The 11,966-nt window shown below is 44.8% G+C and overlaps 1 long non-coding RNA gene across 8 annotated transcripts in view; it reads right to left on the reverse strand.

Annotated features, from left to right (window-relative positions):
• LOC137096076 (uncharacterized) overlaps positions 1–11,272 on the reverse strand; it is a 37,236-nt gene extending 25,964 nt beyond the window's left edge. For 2 of the 8 annotated variants that reach the window (XR_010909242.1, XR_010909239.1), the window contains exon 1: positions 9,078–9,207. This is a non-coding gene — a long non-coding RNA (uncharacterized lncRNA). Of the gene's footprint in view, positions 1–133; positions 380–4,193; positions 4,472–5,096; positions 5,456–9,077; positions 9,208–11,230 lie in introns of those variants that run through there. The other 6 variants (XR_010909237.1, XR_010909236.1, XR_010909241.1 and 3 more) reach the window with 6 other exon arrangements.
• Positions 11,273–11,966: the final 694 nt, after the last annotated feature.

Consider the following 11,966-nt stretch of genomic DNA (forward strand, 5'->3'; position numbering starts at 1 on the left):
ACCCCTTTGGCAGAGAAAGCTAAAAACCTTGAAAAACTGCAACTCATACAATGGCATATAATTGAGCAATGGCAGTTTAAAGTGGCACCACACTTCATTATTTCTACATTGTAGATTGCACCCCTAGATTCACCTGGCTGGAGCCCCTGGTGGCGCAGTGGGTTGAACCCTTGTGCCAGCAGGGCTGTTGACCGAAAGGTTGATGGTTCGAATCCGGCGAGCGGGATAAGCTCCCATCTGTCAGCTCTACCTTCTCATGTGGGGACATGAGAGCAACTTCCCATGGGATGGGAAAACATCTGTGCGTCCTCTGGACAACGTCCTTGCATACGGCCAATTCTCTCACACCAGAAGCAACTTGCAGTTCCTTAAGTCCTTCCTGACAAAAAAAAAAAAACCTTGGCTGGTCAGTATAGGGGAAGCCTGAAAATGTTCCTGGTTTTACACTACATCTCCCAGAATCTTTCTGCCTGTACAACATCTGGCAGAGTTTGGAAGTTGCAGCAAAAAGCGAGACCATTTCCAAGCTCTGGCTGCTGGAAACAAAATGCTGGCCTGCATGACTCTTGGCCTGACACAACAACAGAGAGTTCTTGCTTCCTGAAGCAAGACAGCGCTGTCCTTGTGTCAGACCTAGCCCGAGGCATGGCTGGGCGCAGCAGTGAGTCTGTGAGGAATGAAAGCCAGGGAGGGCAGGGCAAGGCTGAATGTGCAACTAAAGGGAAAAGCCAAGCCAGGAGCCATGTCTTCCTTTGGTCAGAAGCCGGGAGATCAGAATCAGAGACAGCAAGCCAAAGTAGCTGTAAATCAAACCAAGGTTAGGGGAAGAGCCAGGAACAGAGTGAAGACTGGGGAGGGAAGAAGCCTGGAAGGAAGAATGAGGCAAGGAACAGGAAGAAACTGTAAGAGACCACACGTGGAGCAGATGTTCTGTAGCTTTCACACTCAAAACCTGAAGGAGCCCTGCGTTCGCCAAGCAATCCCCCCCCCCCCCCCTTGCTGCCTTATACAATGACTGGCCTTGGGTAAATTGATACTGCAAAAGCCTACTACAATTGGGATGTTGCATCTGTCTGGTAACGAGCCCAGCAGCGGTCAAAACAGTAGTGCAATTTGGATTTATGTTTTAATGACCCTATTGTGGTGCTGGTTCTTTTTAAAACAAAATAAAACACACACACATTTTCTTTTTTTTAAATGGGTGTTACCATTTATCATCACTTTGCCTCTTGTGAATGCTCCACTTATTTGTTCCATATTTTGCTGAACTGAAGTTGTTACTAAAGACAGCTGTCTGCGGAAAGTCCTTAACGTCCCATTGCAAAAGTTCAAAAGGGCAAGTATGTCCCAAATTGAGTTTGAATTTAGAATTTAAACCACACAAAACCCTCCTCCTTGAAAAGCTACCAAGGTGGGTGGATTATTAAGAAACTCTCTGCATAACTATGCCAATAATGTGCCCAACCTGTTGAGGACACTTCAAATGGTCTCCTAAAACTGTCCGAATATCTGAGAGGAAATGCTCTACTAGCATCATTTAAAACCTCCCTCACACACAATTTGCAAGCTTGAAGGCATCACAGAAAGTAGTTAAGGTAAAGGTTTTCCCCTGACATTAGGTCCAGTCATGTCTGACTCTGGGGGTTGGTGCTCATCTCCATTTCTCAAGCAAATGTTGACAATTTATTCACATAGTATTATTAATAATAACTTTATTTTTATGCCCCCGCCACCATCTCCCCAAAGGGACTCAGGACGGCGTACAAGGGGACAAGCCTAAAATACAGAGAAAAAAACACAATCAAATCAATCAAATAAAAAACTTAAACAGTTGCAAATATAATCACAAAACAATCTTGTGGCTGAGATAAAGTCGATGCTGGGTTCGGGTTCAAGTAAATGCAAAGCTTCCTAAAAGGGGCCATTGGAAAGTGCAAGATTCAAATAATAAGGGCTAAGCCATAGACACCTCCAAAGTCATGTGGCCAGCATGACTGTATGAGGCGCTGTTACCTTCCCGCCGAGGTGGTACCTATTGATCTACTCACATTTGTGTGTTTTTGAACTGCTAGGTTGGCAGAAGATGGGGCTAACCGCAGGAGCTCACAACACGCAACAGTCTTCCGAGTTGTTGTGAGTTCTCTGGCCTGTATGGCCATGTTCCAGAAGCATTCTCCCCTGACGTTTTTTCCTGCATCTATGGTAGGCACCTTCAGAGATTGCCTGCCATAGATGCAGGTGAAATATCAGGAGAGAATGCTTCTGAAACATGGCCATACAGCCTGGAAAACTCACAACAACCCAGTGATTTCAGCCATGAAAGCCTTCGACAATACAGCAGTCTTCCCTGACTCCTGAAAGCTGGACCATGAGGACCAGAGAAGTAATCTATTTGGGGGTGTGCCTACTTGCTTCCAAAATGAATTGTTAACCTTGGTCTCAATGAGGTATTGGTCAACCTTACACTATATTTACCTGTAAATAAACCCCATAAAATTCAAGACAGATTGGTGAACACATATAGCCTAGCCACACCAAAAAGGAGACACGGGTTTGCTCTTTATTGCACTTCAGACATGCTACATCATTCAGCCACAAAGTTTAACAAGCCTTTGCTGAAAACCATAAACAGGGTTAGAAAAGGGTAAGGCAGATTCATCGAGGGGAAGAGTAAGAATATGAGCAAGGAAAGAAGGCTGGCTTTGCTGTATAGGTGAAGGTGTCCCCAGAACTGGAAGCAGCATACAGATTCAAACTCTTGGAGCTGCTAATGACAAGCTTGCAAAAAGTTTAAAGCTGGTTCTATGAAAGGCCAAAGGCCATGCTGGCTAGAAGATTTGGGGATCTACAACTCAAAAATTAACTTCTCCAAGCTTTGGCTTGATATGAGTAAAGACAAACTGGCAGTAGAAAAGCATTTGAGATTTTCTCTCACTTGTAATGAAGACCAGGGGCCCTTCCACACAGCCCTATATCCCAGAATATCAAGGCTGAAAATCCCACAATATCTGCTTTGAATTGGGTTATCTGACCCCACTCTCAGATAATGTGTGGTTTTCTGCCTTAATATTCTGGGATATAGGACTGTGTGGAAGGGCCCTAGGAAAGAGGTAAAGAGAGACTTTACTCTTGAAATACATTCTAGACACACTTTATATTTGTTTTATTTACACACTAAAAACACGTATATTACAGGTGTAGAAAATGTAAAGTTTGCAGAAAACAGTCAATATACCTAGAGGTGAATAAAGTGCAGAACCAGCTCCTACAGCCCTCAAATTCTTGTATAGGTTTCTTTATGGAATCGTACAGCTAGAAAAGATCCCAAGGGCTCTCCCGTCCAACCCCCCTGTCACAGCATGAAAGTACTCCTGACAGATGGCCATCCAGGTTCTATTTTAAACCCCGCATGTTCTGAGTCATAAAATGTGTAGAATCACTTTTCCAGCAATTCGAATCCATTGCACCATGCTCTTGAGTCTAGAGCAGTAGCATGAACCTTCTCAATGAGAAACCCTCTCAAATATTTAAACATTGATATCAAACTGCTTTGGACTTCTCTCCAAGCTAAACATACTCAGCTCCCTAGGTCATTCCTCATAGGGCTTAGTTTCAAAATGTTTGAATCATTTGGGTTACCGTTCATGTTCTAGCTTGTCAATATCCTTCTTGAATTGTGGTGACTAGAACTGGACACAATATTCCAACTGAAATCTGACCAAGGCAGAACAGAGTAGGTCTGTGCCTTCCCTTGATCTAGAAGAGTGGTTCTCAACCTGTGGGTCCCTAGGTGTTTTGGTCTACAATTCCCAGAAATCCCAGCCAGTTTACCAGCTGTTAGGATTCCTGGGAGTTGAAGACCAAAACATCTGAGGACCCATAGGTTGAGAACCACCAATCTAGACACTTATACTGTTATTGATGTAACCTAGATCCTTGATCCTTCACTCTTCAGATAAGTAAAAATCACAATACCTAAAAAACCCAGGCATTGCTGAGAGATTATTATTCACACACAATAAACTGGTTGGGGAAAATTGTTTTAATTTCCTATAGATTAGGGATGCCACTACCAATAGTGTAAGGCAAGCACTGCTTGAACAAGCAGGGGAAATTATTATCCAAACCAGCCCTGAGAATGAATAGGTTTTTTTAAAAAAAAGGATGACTTGGTTACTATGTTGTGTACTTACATACATTTCCTGAGGCATCTGGATCTTGCCACTGTCAGAGATATGATACCAGGCTTAGTGGCCTCTTGGGCTGACTCAGTGCAGCTGTTCTTTTGCTCTGAACAGCTCCCTCCCACCCTAGATTTAACAAAGGTGAGGGTGGAGTTTGTCAAACAGGATCTTTTTAATTGCTTTTAAGATTCATTTCCATGCAAATAGGTTAGGTTGGGTCTAGTCTAAAGAGCTCTTGCTCAACCCAAAGATTGCAACATGATTGTAGCAGTGCATGGAAATCAGGAAAGAAAAAAAAAGGAAATTAAAGAAAACTGAACTGGAATAAGATGCTTTTTAAAAAATCAAGTCTCTTGACATAGATATGCATGCAAAATAAAAGCTGAGCAGCATTTAAAATGTGTTCATTTTCAGTCTCTCAGGACAATATTAGGAAGTCAAACAAAGTACTTGCCTTATTTTAAATAAATAAGAAGCCAACCAATTTGAATACGCTCAGATTGGAAATGTTGTTTTTTTGCTTGTAAAATTAAAACTGACAGCCATTGTGTAAAAAGGAAATATTCTGGGATATTTCAGATGGCTGGCTTTGGTAACTTTTTTCTGAACGGCCCATTAAATCAGGCCTGAAAATACAGAACTGGAATGAGAGGAGACTTGAAAAATTAAATGGCATGTGCCAAAGGAGGTTTGTGATGTCTCATTCATACTGAAGAGCACCTATGATCTCAAAGAGTCAGGAACTATGCAGTAACCTGCTATCAAAAGTTAGGAAAAGTTACTTTTGGGGACTGCAGCTCCTAGAATATCCACACAAGATCTCCATTGAACAGTCCAAATATTTAATTTCTCCAGACTTTTCTTTTTTCCAAAACTACAAGAAGTTATATTAATAATTGTGCAATATTTCACCTACCGTTCCCCAATTTCTTCCAATTGTGCTCTGACACCTTAGGAAGGCACCAAGTCAAAAAATAACCCTCTTCATTTCTCCTTCTTAGAGGGAAAATGGAGATAGGACTTCTACCTTAAACTGTGACAGATTTGCCAGTGCTCTGTTTTAGAGAGAAGCCCAAGCAGTTTGCAGGGCTGGGAAAATATTTCAAATTCCAAGAAGTGAGCACCAAATATTTAAGGACAAGCCCTATGCAGAACTAAGAAAAGATTTAAATACTCAGGCACCCTCGGCCAATAGTTAAGCTCCTGAGTGACCAAGTGTCTGGAGTTGTTTTCCCAGTCCCAGTGCTCCATTGCTAAAATGAGAGGCAGCTGCTATGTGGATTTTAGGATGTACAGCCAACAGTATCTGGTGTGTATCTCGCACATATAAGGCAATGCTGGAACTCTGCAGCAGATGTTAAGCAAATGTACTCAGAGACAACCCAAGGTATTTTAGTGCCTGAGGCAAAAAAATTGTAAGTATCCGCTCTGCAGAATCCCCCAACAACAACAAATGCACAATAATAACTGACAATTTGCTGTGTTTCAGTTATCTCCACTACCACCCCTCATGTGCCAGATTTGCTCCTTAAGGCAAACCATTATCCCTCGCCAGGCACTAGGAATGGTGTCCCCAGACTGTGTGAATGTCCCATACTGTGGGTATTGGTCTGGATTGACACCAAGAGATGACAATGCCATGACCCAATTCCCTTCTACCCAAAGTGCTTGGATGGAATAAAAGCTTTCTGCAATGTGTGGTTGACTTCCTCACATCACATGCCCCACATTTGCTCCCAGGGTGAATTCCGCAGTGCCTTATGCAAGGAAAAATCTGAATCAGGAATGATTACCCCAAGAGAATGCTCGGAAAGGCAGTAAGTACAGTCATGTGAACGGATTTAAGGAAGGCGGTCCCCCATGCCGCTTATTGACAGATGACAACACTGAGTCAATTTCACTCCGCAACATCAAACCTGTCTTTTCTTTGCGATTCTGAATAAGATGCTTGCAGGAAGTAGGTCTTGGAATGGCTGGAAGACCTGCTTCTGGGGATCATTAAAAAGCAAAACCCAGTTCTAATTAAAAGATGATTAGTTAGGATGTTTCAATATACTCTTTTTTGGGACTCCCCCTCCCTGCTGAAGTTTTTATCAGACGGAAATTACACTCTGAAATCTACTGTTCAAAAAAGCAGTGCAGTCCTATACATGTCCATTCAAAAATACATTCCATAAATTTAATAGGATTGAGTTCCAGGGATGTGTGAACAATATGCATTGGAAAGCTATCCGAAAACATGTTTACCTAGAATCCCTTTTTGATCACAGCCATACAGAAGCCATTTAAATCCACAAGCATATGGACAATTTTAACAGAAAGGAGGAGACCATAAAATGAACAAAATCTGGCTACCAGTATTTAAAAAAACTCTAAAATCAGGACAGTAAATGAAGAGCAACATTTAAAAAAAAAACAGGGGAACTCCAGACAAGAATCAATCGGGGTCAGCGAATCACCTCCGACAAAGGATACCCCCAGGCAGAAAGCAGCCAGGCTTTGAAGCCACAAGGTTATTCAGTGCTAATCAAGATGGCCAATTACAACATTCACAGTTGCCTCAAGCAGACAAGAGTTCTTCTCCCACCCTGGACATTTCACAGATATATAAGCCCCACTTGCCTAGTTTTCAACAGATCTCACAACCTCTGAGGATGCCTTCCATAGATGTGGGCAAAATATCAGGAGAGAATGCTTCTGGAACATGGCCAGACAGCCCACAAAACTCACAGCAACCCAAGCATAGGGTCCTTTGTTGCTATCAAATAACATTTTGGCATTCACCCAAACCAGTATTGTGATTTCAAGTAAAATCAGGACAGAAATTGTGTGCTTTCTTTTATTCTTGGAAAAAATGTTGTTTTCTCTGTTTGCCATCAACACACCGACTTTAAATTAGGAATTTGAAATCTACAATCTGATTTTAAGGAACAAGAGGTTCCTAATACTGATTTTATTTAATAATGTGATGTTTAAAAGCCATAGGATCTTTACAAATTATTTCCTGGAGTAATATACTGACATAGGCAGTTTGTCCCAAAGGTAAGAGAACAGAAGATTATTTAGGATTGTTTTCTTGACTCCTCTACTCTGGAATTGAGCTACTTTGGGTGGTAGGACATATTTCTTAAAACTAATGAATAAACATACTTAGATGTCTGAAAAAGCAAGCCCTACATTTTCTACAATTTTGTCTCCTGTGAACATACATTTTGTAGACTCCATAATTAAATAAAACCAGTGTAAAATGTAATGACGAAAGCAAATGAGGGAACACTGTTCATTTACTAACATTTTAGTCAATAAACAAGCCGAAATTCAATAAATGCTGGTCTTCTTCAAAGGTATTGGATGCTTCCAATGATTTCTCAAAGCATGGCTATAATAAAGTTTCCACTTCTCTATAACAGATTTTTTTTTAAAAAAAAAATCATATTTTTTCTAAAGCCACCTGTGCCCTCACACTATTCTTTTGTAGGGACCTGAAAACCTGTATGTTCCAGCAAATTTTCAAGAATGATTAGTCCCTAGGCCCAATCCCTAAGTAACCTATGATAAGCTGTTTGCACTATTCCTTGCCCAGCCCTTTGATAGTTGGCCACATTCATTTTGTAATCCTAGCCACTGGTTTGTTGAACCTCTACTGATGGAGCTACAAATGATATGGGTTTTAAATTGTTTTATTATTTTAGTGTGTTGTAACAGGATTTTGATATTTTATGATGCTTTTAGTTGTTGTTATTTTGTTTGTAAGTTAAATTAGGTTGTGTTATATTGTTGAATGTGTTTATTTTGATGTAATTGTCTGTATGGTTTTTTGTTTTACAACAAATCGATGGAAAAGCTGTTCAGCGGTTGAACTCTCTGCCCGGGATTGTGGTGGAGGTTTCTTCTTTGGAGGCTTTTAAGCAGAGGCTGGGTGGCCATCTGTCTGGGGTGCTTTGAATGCAATTTTCCTGCTTCTTGGCTACCACAGAGGGGATTGGACTGCATGGCCCATGTGGTCTTTTCCAACTCTAGGATTCTATTATTCTAACTTTATGTAGTAATTACTGTATTTACAAATTTGGCACCAAAACAGACAAGGGTTCTTTCTCTCTCTCATCACGGACTGTGTTGGATAATACAGAATGTTGGATGAGTGAAGGTTGGATAAGCAAGACTCTGCTGTATTATTTATTACTGAGGCGCCACCTTTGCTTTCCCTGACTGGGCTTCAGTGCTAGCCCGGCCTGCCTGGGTGTAAACCTCACTCAGGCCCATTGGGGGGGGGGGGGGGGAGAGAGAGAGAGCTTGACGGGCTTCAGCCCCCCACCCGAAATTCTAGGGTGGTCCTCGAGAAGGCCTTACTGGTACATTATTTAAACTGTTATGTTTATTCATATCTGATCACCATGCTCAATATATCCCATATGCATAGGGATATTGGGACAATGATACAAAAGGTTTGCTAGAGTAGATCCTGAGCCCCCCCCCCCCAATCAAAATCCTGGCAACAGGCCTGACCCCACTGTGCTCAGGCCTTAATTCTGCTCAAACAATTAAAAGTTCTGTAATTGATCTATTAATTGGTAAAGAGCAAAAGAGATGAGACTTTAAAAACCCCACTAACTGGTCTGAGTGCGGTAGTTTGGAAGCAACAACCACAAACAGCTCCCAGATCAGATTGAGAGGTTGACCTACCCGCTTGTCCTTGGGTGGGATTGGTTTGGGGAAAGAAGGGAAAAGGAAGAGGGGCGATATAGTTTCATTTTCCTCTCTTTCCAAGCAGGAGGTTGATTGCAGGCCTTGGAAGGCCACCCTGCAGGAGACCCGGTTCAACCTTGGATGGACTTCAGGATGAGGCCTTTCTTTTTTGAGTTTTGAAAAGACACAGACGTTTGAAATACCAACCAGAGGCGCTTTCCTCGTTGGGTCTCCACTGCCATACAATGCACTTTGGGACTGCAATGATATGGTCAGGGCAGAGCCACAGAATGCCGTGGGCCTGCCTTGAGCTGCATGACACGGCAGTGCGGGTGCAGGGGCGGCGGGGGGAGGGCAGGGGGGGGGGCAGCGGAGGCAGAAACAAAGGCGCGGAGGCGGTTTCTTCCCAGCGACGCTCCGAGAAGGGCTTCCCCGGCTTCGGAAACAAGCCTGGACCCAAGACGGGCGCTGATTGGCTGAGGCGCCGCCGCCAACAGCTGCCCCCCTCCCCTTCCTCGAGCCGAAGGAAAGAGAGAGAGAGAGAGCGTCCTCCGCAAACAAAGAGCGAGAGCCATTCAAGCGAGGCCAGGCGCGGCGCTGATTGGCCGAGAGGGAGTCAGAGAACGAGGGAGGTCCGTAGGGGGGAATTAAGGTGGGCCCTCGCGCGCCGGATTCCGAAGCAGAGGAAGGAGGCGCTGGGATGGTTGCAACCCGTTCCTCCTTAAGAGAGGCGCAGCGGCACCCCCATTGATTAAACCGAGGCGGGCGCGGGGGGAGGGGAGGCTGAGCGGCGGCTGTTCCTCGCCCAGGCCCCCCTCCCTCCCGCCTTCCTCCCTCCCGCCCCAGGCGCTCCTCTTCCTCCAGCGCCGGCTCCGCGCCTCTCCTTCCGCGCCCTCCCTGGGGCTGAGACCTCAAGCAGAGCCTTCCGAAGCAGGGCTTCCTTCCAGAAAGAGCGCCGAGCCCAAGGAAGGAAGCAAGGAAAGCGGGGGAGAAGAGGAGGAGGAGGAAGGGCTCCGCCGCGGGGCGAGCCAGTGGCCAGTGATCGCTGAGGCTCGGGGGCGGAAGGAGGCTCCATTTGGTGGAAGAGGAAAAGGAAGAAGAGGCGGCCTTGGAGGGGAGGGGGCAAGGCAAGAGGGGTTCCTGGAGAGGAAGGAGCCTTGCAGGAACTTCGGAGAGCCCCCCCCCCTCTCTCTCGCTCTGCGTGAAATGGCGAGCCCTGGAGAGGGGAATATGGCGGCCCCCTTGGAGGACTTTCCGGCGCTCTGTTCGGGAGTCTCGCTCCGCCCCAGAGAGCCCTTTCCTTGGAGGGCTCGCGCTGTCTCGTTGCGGGCCTTTGCCCAGGACGCGAGGAGGAAGGCAACCCCCTCCCCCGCCCAAGAAAAAACATGAAAGGCGCGGGAAAACCTGGGAGACGCAGAAGCCAAGGACCCGGATGTGCCACGGCTGGGGACTGGGGGGTTTCCTAACCCGGGGGGGGGGGGGCGCTTGTAATTCCCTGCTCCCTTCCCTGAAGCCGAGCCTGGGAGGTGTTTTGGCCGAAGGGAGCCTGCCTTGCTTGCTTTCTGCCCTCCCTTCCTTCCTTGGGTCTGGGCGGGTGGAAGGAAAGGAGCCCCCCTCTTTGTTAATTCTTCTCGGGGAAAGGGAAGGGCCTGCATTCTGGATCTGCAGGTAGGTCTGTTTATTATGTACACCTCTTTGAAATGTCTTCCGATTGCTCTCCCCTCCTCGGATCTGAATCAACAGAGAATATTTCCGTGGAGAAAAATCGCTCCCAAAGTTTGGGACAGCCTCACGCGTGGCAAAACCCTCGGTAAGGAAAACTTACAGCCTTGGGAGGGGAAAGACCCCTCAATCTAGATTCCAGGATTGTAGATTCACATATGAAGGATTTGGAGGGTGCCTACTAATAAGAGATCCGAATACTTTTTAATACCGGGTGGAGGGAAAGCCCTTCCAGCCAGCCCTAGATCCCAGAATATCAAGGCAGAAAATCCCACAATATCTGCTTTGATCTGGGATATCTGAGTCCACACCCAGATTATGTGGGATTTCCTGTCTTGATATTCTGTGATATAGGGCTGGATGGGAAGGTCCCGTAGGCAATTTGCGAGAAATTTGGGGTTCTCCTGCGTGTGAAATTATCTCGTATTAAGCGCCATTTTCTTTCGAATGGTGTGTATTTAAAAAAATCCGAAGGCCCTTTCCACACAGCTGAATAAAACCCCATATTCTCTGCTTTGAACTGGAATTTAGATATTGTGGGATTTTCTGCCTTGATATTCTGGGTTCTCTGCCTGCGTGGAAGGGCCCTACACTTGAATCCTTGGGAGCATTTTAAAACCCTTGAAAATGTCTCCTACCTGAGCGAGGAAGCCCCTGAATCCGATTGTAGTGAAGGCTACCTGGCCTTTGACATAATTTTCCTCGGCAAGGCCAATAATATTACTTAATTAGATTGCCTTAATGAGATCTAAATAAGCGCCGTAGTGAACCGGGGTGGCCTTACTTTCTTCAGCTTTTTGGATTAAAAATAAATAAATTGAAGAAATTGTGCCCTTGAGACAATAGGACATTTTAATTTATGTTTTCAGATAAACCAGATGGAAAAGCTTCTCTGAGGCCCCTTCCACACAGCTGAATAAAATCCCACATTTTCTGCTTTGAATGGGAAAATATGGCAGTGGGGACTCAGATTACCCAGTGCAGAGCATATATTGCGGGGGGGGGGGGGGGGGGCTTCCACAAAGCCCTATATCCCAGAATATCAAGGCAGAAAATCTCACAATATCTGCTTTGAACTGGGTTAACTGAATTTACACTCAGATAATATGGGATTTTCTGCCTTGGTATTCTGGGTTGTATGGCTGTGTGGAAGGGCCCCGACTCTGAAAACCTATTTTCCTAGGAGTCAACTCCACGCAACGCTGTGGGGTTTACCTCAGAGTAAACCTTACTAGGATTGTAGCCTAAGGAGGTGAAGGACATTGTTAATTTGGAAGGAAAATTATGTCTATGAAATGCCAATTTCGGATGAGAAAACTCTTGTTTAAATTGAACAAACCATTTAATAAAAGTGAGGGCGAAGATTCGAGAAAT

Source organism: Anolis sagrei, chromosome 2 (assembly GCF_037176765.1).
Source record: "Anolis sagrei isolate rAnoSag1 chromosome 2, rAnoSag1.mat, whole genome shotgun sequence".
In the NCBI taxonomy this organism is placed as follows: domain Eukaryota; kingdom Metazoa; phylum Chordata; class Lepidosauria; order Squamata; family Dactyloidae; genus Anolis; species Anolis sagrei.